Raw genomic sequence first — 18,909 nt, forward strand, 5'->3', positions numbered from 1 at the left:
GGAAGAAGCCACTTCTAAAGCCATGTGGGTAATTCAAAGTAGAATCTATTTTGAGTCATTTCTTAATAACAAGGAGGCACAGAAAAGACACATTTTCAATGATTTCAATTGACTTCCTTTCCTCTCTGACCCAGGGATACCCCATTCACTCTAGAGATGTCACTCTGAACATGAACGTGGCTGACCTGGATGATCTCCTGACAGGTGTGTTTAGAGTAAAACAGTTCCTTCATCATTAATGAACATGTACTGAACACCTACTACCAACAGGGCATAAAATGAAATAGAGACCTGAAAACTACTTAGGCTCTAGTCATGGAAAGCTAAGGCTGGCAGATTCAGAAGGAATGGGTGAGCTGAGTTCTGGTGCAGCCTGGGAGAGTTTAGGGGGCTTCTATGTTCAGCCTGCCCAAATAATCCTCCAAACACTTGTAAGCTTGTTTCTACTGCCTCACCAGCTGGCAGGGTTTAGTGAGCAGCAATCACACCTTCCTGATGCCTTTCTATCTCTCCAGAGCAAACATCATTGAGCAAGTGGCTTATTGGTCCAGTCAGTAACACCAAAAAATCTCAGGGAAAAAAATCCATTCATCCCCTACTAATATTGTATTATTATCTGATAAATATATATAGCTGTATTGAAACATCTCACAGTCCACATTTCTATGTTCAATTTTTATGTTTTTATGTGTTAGTTAAAAAAATAAATTTCAATGTATACACATGTAAGTAAATGTTAAAATGATAAGGGGGGGGGAAAGAAAAATCTGTACCAATAGATTAGAGGGCAATATTAATTATGTAAATAATTCAACCATTTCTCTATTGTTGGATCATTTTAGCTTGTACAAAGCATTTGAAACAAATGAAGTAAAAGAAGAATATCAAAATATATTGCATTTCAAAAGCATAAAAATAAATAAATAAATTTAATTTTTTAAAAAGAAAAACTCCATCACATTATTTTATTATTTGTGAAGAAATACAAATTGCCAAAAGGTATTATAAATTTGTATTACCTTAAAATAACTTGCATTTTATTGAATAATGCAATATCTACCTTTTACTATATACTATTTAGATAACTTCTATATCCAAAAGAAGTTAAACCACGGGCTCTATGTTTCAATCTGCAGACAGTGACTGGTGCACTTAGTCATCCAAAGATTCCTTTAGTCATGTCAAGAGCCTGGAGCAGAGACTGGAGTCGCAAGGCTGAGATTTCTGGTACCAACGTATTATCTCGAGGGTTTACTTCCCAGACTCTTCTTAACTGCATTTCTGGAAATGAGGCTCCAGTGTCCTGGCAAAGCAGAAAGATTTGACCTGTTATGAAAGGCAGCCTTACAGCAAAAGCTGGGTTTCTGCAGATTTTACAACTGCATTTTTTTAAGCCATTAGGTGCTTGTTGTGTTTAGAACTGGGGACCCAGTCCTGGCTGTCTCAGAGCAACTCCTTGGTTCTCTATGTGATGTGATTCCACCACAGAGGATACCCTGACTGGCATAAATTTTGGGTAGTAAAAAGATGGGGCAAAAACAAAAAAAAAACAATGTCAAGCAAGTCATAAATGTCCAGTGCTCACTAAGGAAGGTAAGGATTGTCCTCAGGACTATTTACCCTATAAAACTCGAGGTAGCAAAGTGGGTTAAGGCAGATCATTCGTGAGGTTTATTCCTCAAAAGTCAAACGTGATTTCAGTTTGGGGTCATCCACCAAGCACGAAGGTTGTGGATAACAGAATTATTAATATTCCATAAATTCTTTATATAGTACTCAGTGGAAAATCATCATTTGTAATATTTATCTGGTGCTCGAATGAGAACATGCGATAATATGACAATTCAATTTTCTACTTTGACATTTCAAATATGACCAAGTCATGATAATCAATCAGCAATACATTTATCACCTACATGAAGCCAATTATGCACCAATAATCAGTGAAATTTCAAACTTGTAACCTAGACCCGTGTGCAGTAGTGACAGTAAAGGTAGAGACATTTGCTGTAATTGTGCTGTTATTGCTTCTAACAAAATGTTTTATAACTGAAAGGGCAGGCACTGCTTTTAAAACCTCAATTCCAGCCTGGCTCTTTATTACAAATTGCCTTTTGAATCATAAGCATTTCAGAAGGACAATAGAAGGTAGGGTCGTAGTAAAACGGCACAAGTATATGGCTTGGAATCAGACTTGGGCTGTGGCTCAAATCTCAGCTTTGCATTTATGAGCTGAGTAATCTTGGGCAAGTTATTTAAACCTTCTAAGCCTCAGTTTCCCCTCCACAAAGATTACAGAAATGACGACCTGACAGAGTTGTGTAAAAATACACTACAATGTAGAGTGTGTACATGCTCGATAAATAGATACCATCATTAAAACCAAAAGAGCATCATCAAAACTTAAGGTCTACATCATGTTTTTTAAAAAATAACTCTAAAACTTTCCATATAAGTGAACCAATGTGGATAGCAAAGAAATATTTAAAACATAGCGCCCATTATCATCAAGTACCTTTTTAAATATTCTGATTACTAGACAACAATTATGTGCACAATCTTAATAATATCATAAAATGGTTGCACTTTGGTTTTTTGCTTATTGTATTTGGAAATCCTATGTTAGAATTACAGGCATACAAACTGGGGCTATTAAGAATGCCTGTGGAAGGCACTTACTGATGCGTCATTTAGCCTGTGTCTTGTCATTGAAAGAAAAACTCCAAATAGCTGCTTCTTTCAAATGCCACCCAGATATCATGTCTCCCCACCTCTTTCTCTCACTCCTACCCAGTGTGTGTCTGTGTGCCTCTGTGTGTGTATCTGTGTATCTGTGTGTGTCTGTGTGCATTTTAGCTCAACTTTCCATGACACTTAACAGGAATTTTCCTTTTCCTATGCAACATTTGAGAATACTGTCTGGGACCAGGATGGATTTAAAAGTAAGATATGTCACTACATGAAGATTTCCACGAACCTCTTTTCAGGTCACAAACAGTCCCTCAAGTGATCTTCAGAATTATCTGCAGGAGCTGAGTTCAAACCCCAGTACCAATAACAACAACAAAAAAGAATTATTGTCAGGGGTCCTTGAATGTCCTTCACTATATGCAACCGTCTATAGCATATTCACACATACAGGTATGCACTTCAGTTATCTATTACTATGTAACAAAATGCCCCAAACTTAGAGGCTTAAAAGAAAATTTACTTTCTTTCCTTATTCTGAGTTGAGAATGGTCCCATTGTTCCATAGCACATCAACTGAAGGATAAGGTCATCTGGACACTTGGTTCAGCTGGAATGACCAAAGTGGTTCATTCACATGGCTGCCTGCTATTGGCTCTTAGCAGGAGCTTCAGCTGAGACTTTCAATCAAAACACCTAGTGTGAAATCTCTACATAGAGGGGGCTTTGCACAGTGGCCAGGCTGCAAAACGTAGTGCCAAAAAGGGAGTATTTTAAAGGACCAAAGGGAAGCAGCAAACCTTTTTATGTCCTCTCCTGGAAACCACATGGCATTCTATTGGTCAAACAACTCAGGGCCAGCCTGTGACTCAAGAGGAGGGCAGTTAGACTTCACTGCTCAGTGGGAGTGCTGCTATTACTTGAGTGTCTTTCAGCATGCAACTGATGAAATACAAATATGTTGAAAGGCATATTGAATTCTTAGTAAATTTCAGTAATTAACCTTTTTTTCCCAATTAATTATTAAAATGCCCAGGCACTGGTGGCTCATGCCTGTGATCCTTGATATTTGGGAGGCCAAGATCAGGAGGCTTATGGGTCAAGGCCAGCCTGGGCAAAAAATTCACAAGACTCTTCTTAACAGAAAAAAGCTAGGCATGGTAGCATGTGCCTATCATCCCAGCTATAGTGGAAAGCCTAAAATAGTAGGATAGTGGTCCAGGCTGGCCTGGGCAAACAGCAAGACCCTATCTCCAAAATAACCAGATTTTAAAAAGGACTGGAGTTGTGGCTCACATGGTAGAGCAACAGTCTAGCAAATGCAAAGCCCTGAGGTCAAACCCCAGTACCACCAAAAAAAATCCTAAAAATGTATAAATAATCTAACAAGATGATTAAGAGTTTAAGCTCTACTGTCAGATGGTCTCAGTCTAAATCCCTGTATGGATTGGCTTAGTCCCCAGCGTGGTCCCAAGGATTGCATGAGAAAATGCAAGGCAAATGCTTGGCACTCAGACAAAGTTAGCTCTTGCAGTTGCTGTGAAGCCAGGCTGCTTCTCTCCTTCTCCTGCTCCTGCCCCATCCCTTCCCTCCTTCATCTGACATTTATATGAATTCCTGAGATTGCTTCAACATCTAACACTGCACTATAGCTGGAAAGTATTTACAGCTAGAATCTCACTGGAATGGGGTATTTTACCATTTGTTTATGCAAAAACTTACAATGATATAGAAGGCCTAATTTAAGGAGTGAGATAGTGATGGAAGAAAAGAGGCAAATTGAAAAAGTATCCCTGAGCCAAGTATCTGTTTAAAAAAAAAAGAATTCTTAACACCCTGACACAGAAGCCAGGAACTACTACATATTAGTCACACACAATGTTTTAGTTCTGACCTGCCTGTCATATTTCTTGGGACAGAATTGACCAAGAGGCAGAATCTGAAGCCCATGGAGCACAAGGTGTTGAAAATGGTATCTCCATGCACAGTAGACAGTGTGGGTCCCACGGCAAGGCAAGCAGGCACAGGAGAGGTTGAGGGACCATAGCACAGATACCAGAGACCCCAAAGAACTGCAGTGGGCACTTGAAGCTAGGATAACAAGGACAGAGTAAATAAACAAAAGGCAGAAGCCAACATGGTTGGAAACCCAAGGTTGAATCTCAGAAGCAATAGAAGTTCACAGAAAGAATTCCACTGGTCTTCCCCAAGCTGCTCCTGTTCCAAACAATCCTTTTCTCCCTGGAGTGAAAAAAATGGTGCTATGTGGCTTCTGCCTTAAGCTTAGTCCAAGTTTAGCCCAGCTAAGTTCATAGTGAACTGAGAGCTCAATGCAAAATTTTTAAGTGGAAATTTTGTGAAATTCAAATATTTTATTGGAAGGGAGTTCTCCAATCCTGAGCTATGCAAGTGACTATCTCATGAAGAGAGACCTGGCCCTGTACCAATGAAGCATGAGATTTCTCCCCCATATTCTGGAACCAACAAGAGTTACGCACATGAGGGAAACTATGGAATTGACTTTATAAAGCCTTTTGACTGGGCAGAGTGGCTCAAACCTGTAATCCCAACCACTTGAGAGATGAAGCTAAGAGGATCACAGTTTGAAGCCAGCTCAGGCAAAAGGAGTGAGATCCTATCTGAAAAATAACTAAAACCAAAAAGGGCTGGAGCTATGGCTCAAGTAGTAGAGTGCTTACCTAACAAGTGCAAGGCCTTAAATTCAAACCCCAGGACGGCCAAATAAATAAATAAGTAAAATAAAGTATTTGGAAACACTGTGGGTGAAAATATTCATGGAAGTTAAATGGGCAGGACCTCCCTCTAACATGTCATGGGGGAAATAAGATTCTAACAAAGTTCTCCTGGTGCTCCCCACATAAAACTTCTTAAAAAGGCAGCTAGAAGCATCTGCCTACCTCTGCATCCCACTCTAGAAGGTCTTGTTAGCCGTTCAGACCCAGTGCATAAGGCATTTTAAGTTTCAGTATTTCTTCAGTCCTTGGTTTATACTCACAAATTTGCTGAGCTGCCTTATTCATCATTCTTATGTTTGGGGCTACGTGTTATTAATGTTGAACAATGGATTTATAGAAAATGCATTAGACACTGAAATTAGACTTAGGCTCACCCTAAGACTTTCACATCTTATTATTGTATTTGTTATACTTTTGAGAGCAACTTTTATCTGCTGGCCCTTTCTTAATTTGTAAGCTAGAAGGGAGAACCATCATTTCATATTTCTGATGGTACATTTCATATTCTGTTAGTACTGCCAAACAAGAAACCAGTTGCTAGGACTGTCTGGTTCCTCTGAGGATTTGTCCAATACCCTGCCAGTCAGGGAAGTCTAGTCACTATTCTGACATGCATTGCTTACCTGTTTTTGCTTAACCGCAAGAGATTGTAGTTGGATGATTGGGTGGCTCTACTGATTCTCAATGCTTTTGACTTCCTCTTCTCCCCTAACTACCCCCCACCTCCAGTGGTTTCCTAAAAATCTCATTGGCTAGACTATATTTTTATTGAAAAGCAGGACTTCCATTCTCCTATCCATGATACAAGCCTGCCAATAATTCTCTGATGATTCTCAAATGACTATCCCACAATCTCAGGAAGCCCTTTACTGCTTAAAACCATTGTATCACTGAAAAATTGGTTTATATTTCATAGAATTAAATTCTGCTGACTCCATCCTGCCAACTACTTGCATTTAAATGTGCACTTAATTGGATGGGAGTTGAGCCAGGCAAAGGTGACAGATCTGTGGCCATCAGGCCATGTGGAATTGACTGTCACTCATTAAAGTTACCCTAAAGATAAAGATTTAAATCTATTTCATTTCCTTTCTCAGTATCATGAAAGAAAATAGGACTAAGATAGGGGAATTAAAGGAGATTTCCCAGCCAAGAACACTGACAGCTGAAATATAATCAGTTTATAAGATTTATAATGCTATTGACTTTTCTTTTGCATCATAAATTTCACTGCTGACTCTCTGCCTAGGTTTTATTATAATATCATATCATATTAGGAAGATCAGCTTTGGTGGTGATGAATGAAAATCACTGATATGAAAAAAATTCCATTATCAACTCATCACCTAATCATATTAGCATCTTTGTATCCCATTATCAACTTTTTTATATAAAATAACATTTCCTAATGACAGGGATTTCACTAATGCTATATGAGTGGTGCTAATATCATTTGAGAGTTCTCATCATGCATATCCTACTTGTTTTCTACACAGACTTTGAAAATTGCAAACAGTTTTCTAGCAATTCAGGCAAAAATGACACTTTATGGGAAAACTATCCTCCTGCTTAGTACTGAAGGCCCTTAAAATTTGTTCCCAACCTTCACATTAATACTATGATGATTCACAAAATTTGGAGACAGTTAAAACCTACTAAATGCAAAGTAGAAAATTATATATGTATATATATGTACATATACATATATATAATTTACGTATTTATCACTCAGATAATTCTCAAAGTCAAAACAGGGTAAAGGTCAGAAAAATGTTACCCAAAACCTCAAGCATCTGATACCATGTTTGTCAATTCCATTGAATAAGAAAAGTTCGACCTACCTATTTCCTAGCAAATGCCCAACTTTCTTAGCATGGATGGGAACTTGGAGAAGACAGCAAACAGCATTTCTATTCAGTGTGTTGGAGTCCTTGGCGTCTGTGGCTCTATCTGTAGCATGCTGAGCCAGCCAATCACCTCAGCAATTCTGCATGACAACCAGCCAATGCCATGAGAAAATCAAATCAATTTCATCAGCTCATTGAACTGAACTGATGGCTGTGGACACATGCAAATTAAAGTCCTCTGTGGCTTCACTGCAGCTATGGGAGTTGCTTTTCTCTTACCACTGTGGGGGAAGGTTCTCTCCTAGCCAGAATTTCTACAAAAGGGCAGCTTGGCTCATTCACGTATTCAAATTCCCTGGTATCTGTAAGTGAACCAGGAGACACTTGCTAGCCAGCACAGAACACCTCTCCTGGAAACTCCAGCCCAGGACCCAGTAGCATGTTCCAGGCTCACTCAGTGGGTTCCCTGTCTACTCTGTTCATTCCTTCTAGAATTCAGAACTCATCTTTGGCCCCTGCCTTGAGGGCACAGCTAATATTTCTAGACAGACAGGATAACTCTCTAAAATCTCTCCCAATGAGCACTTTCCAGAGTCAGCCATGTGATTCCAGAATCTCTGTGGTGGTTACAGAATATAGCTTGACTTCTCCACTGACCTTCCCGACATATGTCCCAGCAGGAATGAATGGCCTGAAAATGGCAGGACCATGACTTTCGAACTCATTCTGCTTTAGTAGGTCCTAGATTGAGGGGAGGTCTCTGAAATCTAACAAGTAGCCCAGCTGACCATGCTTTGATTCAAAATATCAGTTGTCTTCCACCAACCTGTCCCAGCTCTTACTTTTCAAAAAAATATGCAAATGCTTATTACAGGCACAATTTTATAAGTTGACTCGTTTCTGCTACATGTATCTACATTTGCTGTTGCTTTGATACGTTGTTTATTTAAGCCTAGGAGAATGGTCAAGCATTTCAACCTTATTTCCAGTTGTGAGTTTCAGTGGAAATTAATTGAGACGGCAACCCTAGTGAAAGGTGCTAAAATATTTTCACCAGAACACCTGAACATCTTAATAAACGTCTCCCTGAACTTGACATCTTTGAGTCACCTCAGCCGTGGCATATTTCCCAGCCACCAGCTGCATAAGGAAACACCCACGTTCCCACAGATCCGCCCTTAGGGAAAGGTGAAAGGAGTCCCAGAGAACACTAAAGATGCTGTGGAGCAAGTCATCAGGTCAAAAGAGAAAGCGAGAGTAAGCAAGCTTCCTGGGAAGCCAGCTAGAAGCCAAACAATAAAGACAAGGTGAAAAGGTTAAATTGTCACTTATCTGCAGCGTTCTCAGCTCTCCTCTTGCCACAGAGCTTGCTCCCTGTCCTGGGCTCCCATGCTGATGTGGACTTATCTGAGTCACAGTGCTTTCTATACAGCATGGTGTACCTTGCTGTCTCTACTGAGCATCCTGTAGATGGCAGGATAAGACTTTGTGGTGATGCTACACAGTGTTGAATTCTCCTCTCCAGGTAAGGAGAGGAGAAAGGTAGTCAAGACTCATTCATATCAGGCCCCAATGCGTGGGGTATACCGGGCTGCACAGTGCCTGGCCTGCTCCTGGTACAGAAGTCACATAGCTACCTGCCTCTGGGACACATGGCTTGAACACTGCCCACACCAGCCAGGATCACACCTGACTAAGGCTAGACAATCCTCTCCATAATGCAAGAACTCCTATGATTGCCAATAAATTCCCTGCTCACTTTGACAGCCAGGTGTTCAGAATCACATTTCTGTTGGCTTTTTTGTACAGTGAAGAAATGCAAAATTTCTGGCAGACTTTACTTTGAGATTGCAAATTTCTTCTTGTTACATGAATAAGGAGAAAGTAAGATGCCAAAATACACAAAACATGCATTTGAGGTATAAGAAGTGCCCTGGCTAGGAATGAGACATTTGATTTATTAGGTAGCCAGCTGGTCAATTTGTGCTTCTCTGTTCATTTCCTATACAGACCACAGTTGTTTAAATGACACTGGGGGATCATGTCCTTTCCTGACATATGAATTGATTGTCCCTAGCACCAATTATCATCCTAAGTATGATGCCAAAGCAGGTTATGTGGCATCTTGAGGGCCTGGGAAGCATGGGTTCCCAAGGCACAAGATCATTAAACAGCTTTCTGTGCCCTGGTGCCAGGACCTCTCATGGAGATATAAATTGTAGCTCAGCTATGTAGAAGGGTTCCCTGTCACACAAGAGTATCTGAATATAAACCAATTTCTTATTCTCCTAGCTAAAAATGTCTCCCTTCCACCTACCAGTACAGTTTCTGTCTGTAACACTCTGGTTGGCTCTGGCTTTTTTTTGTTATTGTTAGCACCTAAGGACTTCTTTTCCCATGGTCAAGCCCAGCTATACATTGAAGGCGTTGGTTGCATTTAATCCAGCAGGTCTTTGTTCAGAGCCCTCCAAGGACTACCTACCCATGGCTGCTGGGTGTGCCATGTTCAAGGTCCTCTCCATCAACAGTTCACTCATTCACTCAGCACTTCTGAGTGCTTGTGAAGTACCCTGAAGTACTGTAAAGGCCACAGGGGACACAATCATGAGTGAGATGACGTGCCTGTTCCCAACAGCCTCCCCGTGCGGAGAAGAAAGCAGACAGGTGCCAGAACAGCAGGACCCAGTGCCAGGCACAGGTGTGAACAAAAGGGAACATGAGAAAAGAGCAGTGAGCCACTGACGCTGGCCAGACAGCCAAGGACCGCTCTGCCTGTGTGGCTGAGCAAGGAGTGTGACCAGCCAAAATCCATCCACAACCGGCATGTCAGTGAAATAAATTAACCTTGACATTTATGATCTGAACCTGTTTTAAAATACAATAGAGCATAACGTCAAGTGGGTTGTTAACCTAATCCATAAGAAACCTGGGTCAGCAGCCTTGCCCTGCATCTGGGTGAACTGGAGGGAGGCATTTCACGTGCTTCCCACTATAGTGTTTGACTGTGTGGATTAAGTAATCTGTAAAATCCCATTTGAGCTGAAAACAACCTTATTATTACACTTAACAGCTGTCTTTTTTCCCCACTTAAAAAAATAGCATTTCTATTAAGTTTCTTAAGAAAATAAAGCCAAATATATCTGCTTGCCAAAGCCAACACATGTACATTTAGCAAAAAGTAGCAAACCCAGAAAAAGACAGCAGACAGGAGCAATTGCTCATGAGCAGTGGCCACAGTTAGGACAATCCCAAAGGCACACAGCAAAACGGAACTGGGGTTGTCTGCAACTAACAGGCAGAAAGTCCTTCTGTGCATCTGTGCAAACTTTTTTTTCTTTTTTTAGCAGTACTGAGGTTTGAATTCAGGGAATTGTGCTTCCTGGGCAGGTACTGCACACCCCAGCGCTTTTTGCTTTAGTTATTTTTTTCTAATAGGATCTTATGTTTATGCCCCAGCAAGCCTGGACCCTAAACCTCCTACTTACGCTTGCCACATAGCTGGGCTAACAGGCACGATCCACCACACCCAGCCTTTATAGTTGAGATGAGGTCTCACTAGCTTTTTGCCTGGGGCCGCCTCCAACCACTATGCTCTCATCTCTGCCTCCCTAATGCTGGGGATTGCAGGCGTAAACCACTGCACCTGCAAGACTTCAAACTTCTTCAAGTTCCAAAGCACAACTTCTCCCTGAAGCTGGATAGCAAGCACTAAGGGATATTTTCTAGGTTTTTCTTGGATGCTGCAGAGAACGGTCTCTCAACCTGCCACTGCCACAATGGGGTCCTTCCTCCTTACAAGCAGCCCTTTTCCCTTAGCGGTAATGAGTGCAGTTAATACAGCACAGTTAATCCAACACTCATCAAGAATAGCAAAAACTAGAGGTTCTTGAGCGCACATATCTGTATGAGGCGGGGCAAATTATGATCCTAAATGCGTAGACCTTCACACTTTAATTGCTCACCCGGTTCTGAATAGGTTGGTTGCAATCTGCAGCTTGGCTCTGCCAAAATTGCGCTCCTGTCCCATTAACCAAGGCCGGCAAAAGGGGAAGCGCAGCGCCATCTGCTGGCCACACAGGGGAGGGTCGAGGCTGCTGAGCAATTTCCCGGGCTAAGTATTAAAGGGGTTTGGGGGTGGGATTTACATTTGCCAAAGCAACTAAATCCACTATGGAAATACGTAAGATTTGCTTGTTATGGTATGAATTTTAGTATATATTTATGGTTTGTTTTTGTCTGATGTCAGGCAAAAATAAATTTGAAATTTTAAACCTAGTTTATAACACTTTAATTTATTCACTTTGTAGAACCACAGCAGGCATTTTGTAATAAAGTATCTAACCCTAATTAGAATCTTTCCTTCACATTCATTTTAAGTACTGTAAGATTAATGCCAAACAGAGAATCTGATATGTATGCAAATACAAAGGGAATTAGGGAAAAGGGAAAACGTTCTCAAACAATGTCACAGAAGAAACCACACTTTAAGGTAAGTATTGTAAGCTAACATTGGAATTTAAAGCAATTGATTCAAAATAGTCTTGCTTTCCTAACAAAAAAAGCTAAAAAATTTGCACTGAGTTTACTAATTTTTTTTCTTAACTGGACTAGTATATAATTCTGTTTTAATACAGTCTAGGGAGGATGGGGAAGAGGGAAAAAATACAGTCTATTTTCACAGCTAACAGTAGGCCACTAGGATTCTTTCAGCTATGAATTAGTAAGTGCTGTTTAGGACTGGCTTTCTAACTTGGCTAACTTCGAACGTGAGCATTATGACCAGGAAAAAAAATGGTGACCAGGATGTCAAGGACGTGCCCCACATGAAACATGGAGTCCTTACGTATAGTGGTCACGCCAGTCCTAAGATTTCGGATCACTGTCCTGAGAGGGACCTGGCCCAGAAGCAGCCTCCTAGGCCACCTCCTCCCAACACAGATTCCAACTGATACTTTATTAATTAAGTTTCTATTGTAACTTGAGGAAAGAGTGACAGCAAGTGCTAAACTAGGTTTATTTTTATTACAAATATTTCTAACAGTATCGAGGGAGAACAAGATGTTAGAAATAGCATCTTCGTGAGACAAATAATAGCTTTTGTGAAGAAAACAAAGTAAATTGCTGCTACTTATTTTTTACCTAAAATAAAGCACTTTTTATTACTCACTGCAACACTTACAAAACTGAAGGATAGGTATGCTGACATGGACAAGAGTAAAGAATAACATGTTTCGTAAATGCAATTTTTTAACTGCACAGAAGTGTGCATGTAACAGATATAACAGAGATGGAATTTGGACAGCCTCCTTAGCTTTGTCATGTGAATTTTAAAAGTAACACCATCACTTACTTAGCAGAATGTATTGACAACCGAGCTTCCAAAAGAGGCTGTTGAATTGGTGTGGTGATGGTAGTCTTTTCATCACTGGGTCAAAATGCCTGAGATAACCAACTTAAACAGAAGAGAGGTCTACTTTGGCTCATAATTTTAGAGGTCTCGGTTCATGGTCACTTTGCCCTGTTGCTTTGGACCTGTGGCAAAGCAGAGCCTCATGGCAGGAGCACATGGGAGAAGAGGCCTGTTCACCTCATGGTGGCTGGAAAGGAGAGAGAGGGAGAAAGGGAGGGAGGGGGAAGAGATCACAATACCCCCTTCAAGGGCACATCCTCAATGACCTAATTTCCTTCCATTAGGCCCCATGTTTTAAAGGTTTCCATCACCCAGTAGAGCCACAAGCTGGTGACCAAATCTTTCACACATGGCCTCTCTTTGGGGGACATTTATCCAAACCATATAGCATTTGTTAAGATGACATTTTTATTCTTGTTGACTGTTAAGTATCTCTCAAACTTTTCTTGTAATCTAATGTAGATAAGAACTATATATAAAGTTAACGTTTTCATACAATAATAAACATGCTATCATGTTGCAAAAAGTCCATTTTTTCTAAAACTTCATTTTTGAGTAAGCAAGTACCCCCTCCAAGATATAACAGTGCTCCTAAAAAATGGTCAAGCTCCCAGGTGAAGTCCTGATCATCTATGTAGCTCGCAATTCAGCTCCATGCTAACATGACTTTGCACACCTGAATTATAAGCCTGAAAGCAGGAAGACAAAAAGGATTCAAAGTGACAGCATGGGGCTAGTGTTTGCAGTGCTGTTTCAAGTATCCTGGTACTTTTATCCTGGTAAACTGTTATTTTCAGTCTTGAAATACATACTTAGTTCTGAATGGTATGGTTATTTTAGTATTTGAAAAAATCCCAAACCTGACTCCTTAATGTATTCAAAAACCAATGACTCAAAATTTAATTTATGCAGCAAAACAAACCTGTGTTCATTATTCAAATGAAAACAGGACCCCCCCCTCCATCCATGTGCACAAGAGCAAAGCCAAGGTCTCTGTGCATGGCGAGCCAAAGGAAGACACAGACACACCAGGAGTGCTGTCTTCAAAACAAGATAGTACAGCTTACCATGATAAAAAGATTGTCCCTGAAAAAAAAAGAAAGAACAAAAACTTTCAAAAAGTGTTCTTCAAAGCAATGGGGTTATTTGAAGATGGAGGCGTCAAAAGCTCACCCTAGAGTGGGTTTATCGCCCCCTCCTCACCATCTCCCCCGCACACAGAGGCCATTGGCAGCTGGAAAAATCCGTAGGAAAATAATTGGCGATGGCAGTGACCCCATTTTTTGAAGCTGATACTTCTTTTTTTAATATATATGTGTATACACACAGATACACACACAAACACATTTTTTTGGCAGTACCGGAGTTTGAACTCAGGGCTTTGCCCTTGCTAGACAGGGGCTCTAGCACTTGAGCCATTCTGCCAGCCCTTTCTGCTTTAGGTGATTTTTCAGAGACAGTATCAGCTTTTGCCCAGGCCAGCCTTGGACCATGACCCTCCTACTTATGCCTCCTGTAGCTGGGATTACAGGCGTGAGCCACAGCATCTGGCCCTTATTTTTGCATTTTTAATTGTATGCACTCATGAGGTACAGTGTAATAATTGATAAATATACAATGTATAATGATGAAATCAAGGTCATCAGCATTTCCAGCTCCTGAAGCATTTATCATTTCTTTGTGATGGAAACCTTCCATCTCCTCTGTTCTAGTTCTTTATAAAATATATAATAAATTGTTGGAAACTATGGTCACTCTATTGTGCCATAGAACATTGGAGCTTTTTCTTCCTATCTAACTGTGTTTCAGTACCCATTAACCAACCTCCCTCTATCCCCCCTCCCCCACTCTTCCTAGTTTCTAGTGATCACTGTTTTACCCTCTACTTCTATGAAATCAACTTGTGGCTAACACATATAAATGACAGAAAGTAGTATTTGTGTCTCTCTGCCTGAATTATGTCACTTAATGTCCTCCAACTTTCATTTGTTGCACAAATGAAAAGGTTTATTATTTTTCTTGACTAAACATTATTCCATTTTATATATACACACCACATTTTCTTTATCTGCTTATCTTGTCAATAGACACCTAGGTTGACTCCATATCTTGGCTATCAAAGTTTATACTTCTCTTTTTTAGCCATCTGGGGTTTAAATTCAGGGCCTCTCACTTGCTACGCAGGCACACCCCAGCCCTAAAATTGGTACTTGTTAAAACAATGATAAAACTATTATTAGCTATTTGGTTTTACCATTTATGATTAAATTTTCTTCATTTTATAAGATTATTTTAGTAACATTTTAAAGATTTCATTTTATTACTAATTTATTCACTTATAATATATGTTTACCTGCTGTCATAAATTTATATATTACTTGAAGTTTTCTAAACTTATAATTTTACATTTGAAATGCACAAAGTTTTGAGTCCAACTGAATCTTTTGTATGAATTCTGAAATTCTGTTTTAAATATTATAGATGACAAGCGAATTTCAGTGTTCGTTTCACATAAAATCAAAGTAAGTCCAGAAGTACTAGCAATGGCATTTCTCCTGCATCTGGTAGGCTCAAACAGCACGGTGAGCAGGACAGAGAAGAACCGGAAGTCCAGAGGCCCACATTTCCAGCTAAAATGGGGCCTACACAGACCTAACTACTAATTCACACTGTGTCACCAATATGCAGTTAAGAGTGAAAACAATACTAAATCACAAACTAGCTAACAGTCCTTATTTTTCTTACAATGTACAGTAAATATTTTGTATAATATTTCATTTTCCACCAAAAACATTCTCCAGAACCTTCTGATGCTCCTGGCAGGCTGATTCCCGGCACTCTGCAGGTTCCATCCATCAACAGGAAGTACAGGCCTGTCAGCCTCTTCTCCTCCCAGTCCACTCTGACCTTGGTCTCCAACCTCTCAAGGACACAATGGTTTTCATCAGATGGCATCCAGCTTCCAGCCCTCTCTGAAGAACCTCTCCCTGCTTTGTCACTGCAGGCTGGTCCTAGGCAACGTTCACAGCTGCCTATGAATCCCCACCACCACCTCGCTCTAAGAGAGCAAGCTATTAAACTAACTCAGGGATGTCTGAATCAGTGGTGGAGAGGCTCAATCCCTCCTGGGTTATAATATTTTATAATACTATTTAATGTAATTAACATGAGTCATTAAGTAAAGGATTTTGAGCATTTTGAAGGATGGTTTTGTCTTAAGAGTGATAATCACAGTGTTTGCTGTGAACAGAGGCTTTGGAGTAAGACTCATCTGGGTTTAACAACCAGTTCTACCAAATGGGCAGAGTGATTTGGTGATGGCATAAAATAATAGACCTCCATTACTCCTCTAGGGAGTGCAATTCAGTTAGCGGAGTTGTTAAGTGGTAGAGTGCCTGCCTAGCAAGTGTGAAGCCCTGAGTTCAAACCCCAGTACAATAAAAATGCAGTGTGGGAGTGCAATTCAGTTGCAGCCTTCAAAATTTCAAACCTGCACACCCATTGCCCGGGCAAGTGCACTTGAGGACTCAGTCCTATAAATACACTCACAAAATGGCAGAACATGGGTGGAAGAGTTACTTATTTCTTAGACAACCAGGGGGTCCTAAGTCTTACCTAGCACTCTAGAACTCCAAGAGAAGTCTCCAGATGCTATCGTTTCCTCAAACCTGGAAGGCCATGAACACACCAGTGCACAGAAAGTAACAAATACCAACAAATCTGCCCACATGAGCTCAAGCAGTGGCTTATCCTTCAACGACCTAGTGTCTTTTGTTTGGAGTCAAACAAAAGAAATGATCTGAGAGGCTAATCACGTCACCCTCACAGTATTCCTACCTGCTCTGGATAAAGACAGAAAATTAATATTCTGTGAGGAAAGAAGTCAACAGAGGGAGTGGTAAGGAGAACATGAGAAAGGATTTTTACGTCCCCCTGGCTATGGAGCAAGTGAAACCATAGATGTTAGCCAGAATACAGACTCTATGGACTTAAAACTCAACTGAACAAGCCATCAACCACAAATTGTAGCATATTATACATTATATTACACATGTTGCATTTTTTTTGTTGCTGCTTTGGAGATTATTCATATTGGAATGTATAAATAAAATGTGACATAGATAGATAGATAGATATAGATATAGATATAGATATATAGAACAGAATACTATTTGGCCATGAAAAAGAATAAAACCTTTCCTGAACAGCTTTATAGCATTCTATCACTTGTATATGACATGACTTACTCAAACAGTCCTTTATAGAATGACAAATCGTTTTTAAATCATTTCTGGAATCAATGTCCTTTGTATCATTTGAGGTTTGTTTTGAAAACAAGAATTTACTGTATTTCAAATAGAGGGAATTCAATACAGGACCCTGGTTAGAATGGTCTTAGAGGAAACAAAAGGGAGGCTGAAGGGGCCTTGGATAAAAAGGAAGCTGGCATGGTAATGTAAGAAAGAAACTAACACCTGGGGTGGGGCTGTGGCTGCCATTCTGTGGCACCCGCCAAAGCTGTGACCCAGTTGCACTGAAATCAGTGGGAAGCAACTGCCTGTCTTACGGGAGCTCAGAGCCCTGCCATCCTACAGTATCCAGCAGTCCCCAACAGTGGCTGCCACGCTGCTGAGTCAGAAGCAATGTTTGTCCTCCTCCTTGGGCCTTCCCTGGCCTCTTATGTTCAGAACCAAACAGGAAGCCAGCTAACAGGGAGCCTGGGAAACGCGGTTTCCACACCCCGGCCAAGGAGCACAGAGCATAGCACATGTACCACAGTCAGCCCACCTTATTCGCAGAGTTACTATATGCGGTTTTGACTAAGTATGGTCAAAAAATAACAAATTAAAAAAATCCAAAGAAATTTCAAAAACAAAAATTTTAAATCCCTGTCATGCATTCCATAGCTCAGTGGGTGGGAGACACTGTCAGCCAGTCCCAGGTTATCATCAGTTGTGTTGAAATCATCATGTGAGCTTCAGCGTCTTTCCCTGACCTTCATTTTGTGGAAATCTGCCTCCCAAAAGCAAATGGTGCCCAAAAGCAAAGTAAAAGTTAATGTGCTTAACAGAAAAGATCAAGTGAAAATCTGAGATCTTTTCTTACCACTGTGACAAAATACCTACCAGAAACAACCTAAAAGGAGGAAAGATTTATTTTGGCTTACCTCTCACAGGGTTCCATTTGTGTTTGCCTGGCTCCATGCACTTGGGAAGAACATCCTGGTGGTAGGAACATCTTAGAATCTTAGAGGAGATTCTTCCCCTCTGGTGGACAGGAAATAGAGAGAGAGGAAGCAACCAGGGACCAGGTATAACCTTCAAAGGACTAGCCACCTGGGACCTACTTCTTCCAGCAAGGCCCCACTATCTAAAGTTTCCACCAGCTGGGGGCCTGGCATTCAGTACATGAACCCAAAAGGGACATTTCATGCTCAAGCCATAACAATTCGCAGAGGTGGGTGTGGGGCTGACTAGTATAGCCTTCGCCTTAAAGTACTCAGCACCACACACCCTTGCCTCAGTTATTCACGTAACCTCTTGACTTCCCATATTTCATAGCCCAAGCCAAATCTTAATCCACACCTCCAAGAAAAACTTCTCCCTTGGTATCACCCATCTCAACAAACAATAATTCTATTTTTTTCAGCTGCTCCTATCAACAATCATTCTTCAATTTTCTCTATCTCTCTTCCCACATCCAATCCATTGCCAGATCCTGTCAACTCCATGGTCAAAATATGTCAAGAATCTGACCAGTTATCATCTCCGCCTCTGTAACCCTGCATAAGCTCCCACCTGGAGTTGGGATCGGAGGGGTGACTGCTGGGGATGGAACCCAGGGCCTCACACGTAAGCATGGCTCTACTCCTCAGCCACACCCCACAACCCCACCCCACCTGGATTTCTACAATGGTATCTGAACTGCCTCCACCCACAACTCTTTTCCCAACACGAAAGGCATGGGGACCCACCCAAGCCATAAACTAGATCACAGCACTCCTCTGCTGAGAATTCGACAATTCTCCATTTCAGTCAAGAGTCAAATCAAAGAACTTTCAACGTCACATTATCTGAAGAGCCTGAGTACCTTGTATGAAACAGCAATGCTATCAACATTGTCCTCTCAACTTGTTTTACTTTCTGCATAGTGTATATCCACTTCATGTGCGTAAGTAGGACTTTATCTCCCTACTATGGACTGAAGT

At 40.8% G+C, this 18,909-nt stretch overlaps 1 long non-coding RNA gene across 1 annotated transcript; it reads right to left on the minus strand.

Annotated features, from left to right (window-relative positions):
* Positions 1-1,064: 1,064 nt before the first annotated feature.
* LOC141425499 (uncharacterized) lies at positions 1,065-18,682 on the minus strand. Its single transcript, XR_012450503.1, has 3 exons — positions 18,500-18,682; positions 17,869-17,968; positions 1,065-1,303 (listed from the first exon to the last, which is right to left on the minus strand). It is a non-coding gene; the product is annotated as an uncharacterized lncRNA (long non-coding RNA).
* Positions 18,683-18,909: the final 227 nt, after the last annotated feature.

This window comes from Castor canadensis, chromosome 8 (genome assembly GCF_047511655.1).
Source record: "Castor canadensis chromosome 8, mCasCan1.hap1v2, whole genome shotgun sequence".
In the NCBI taxonomy this organism is placed as follows: Eukaryota; Metazoa; Chordata; class Mammalia; order Rodentia; family Castoridae; genus Castor; species Castor canadensis.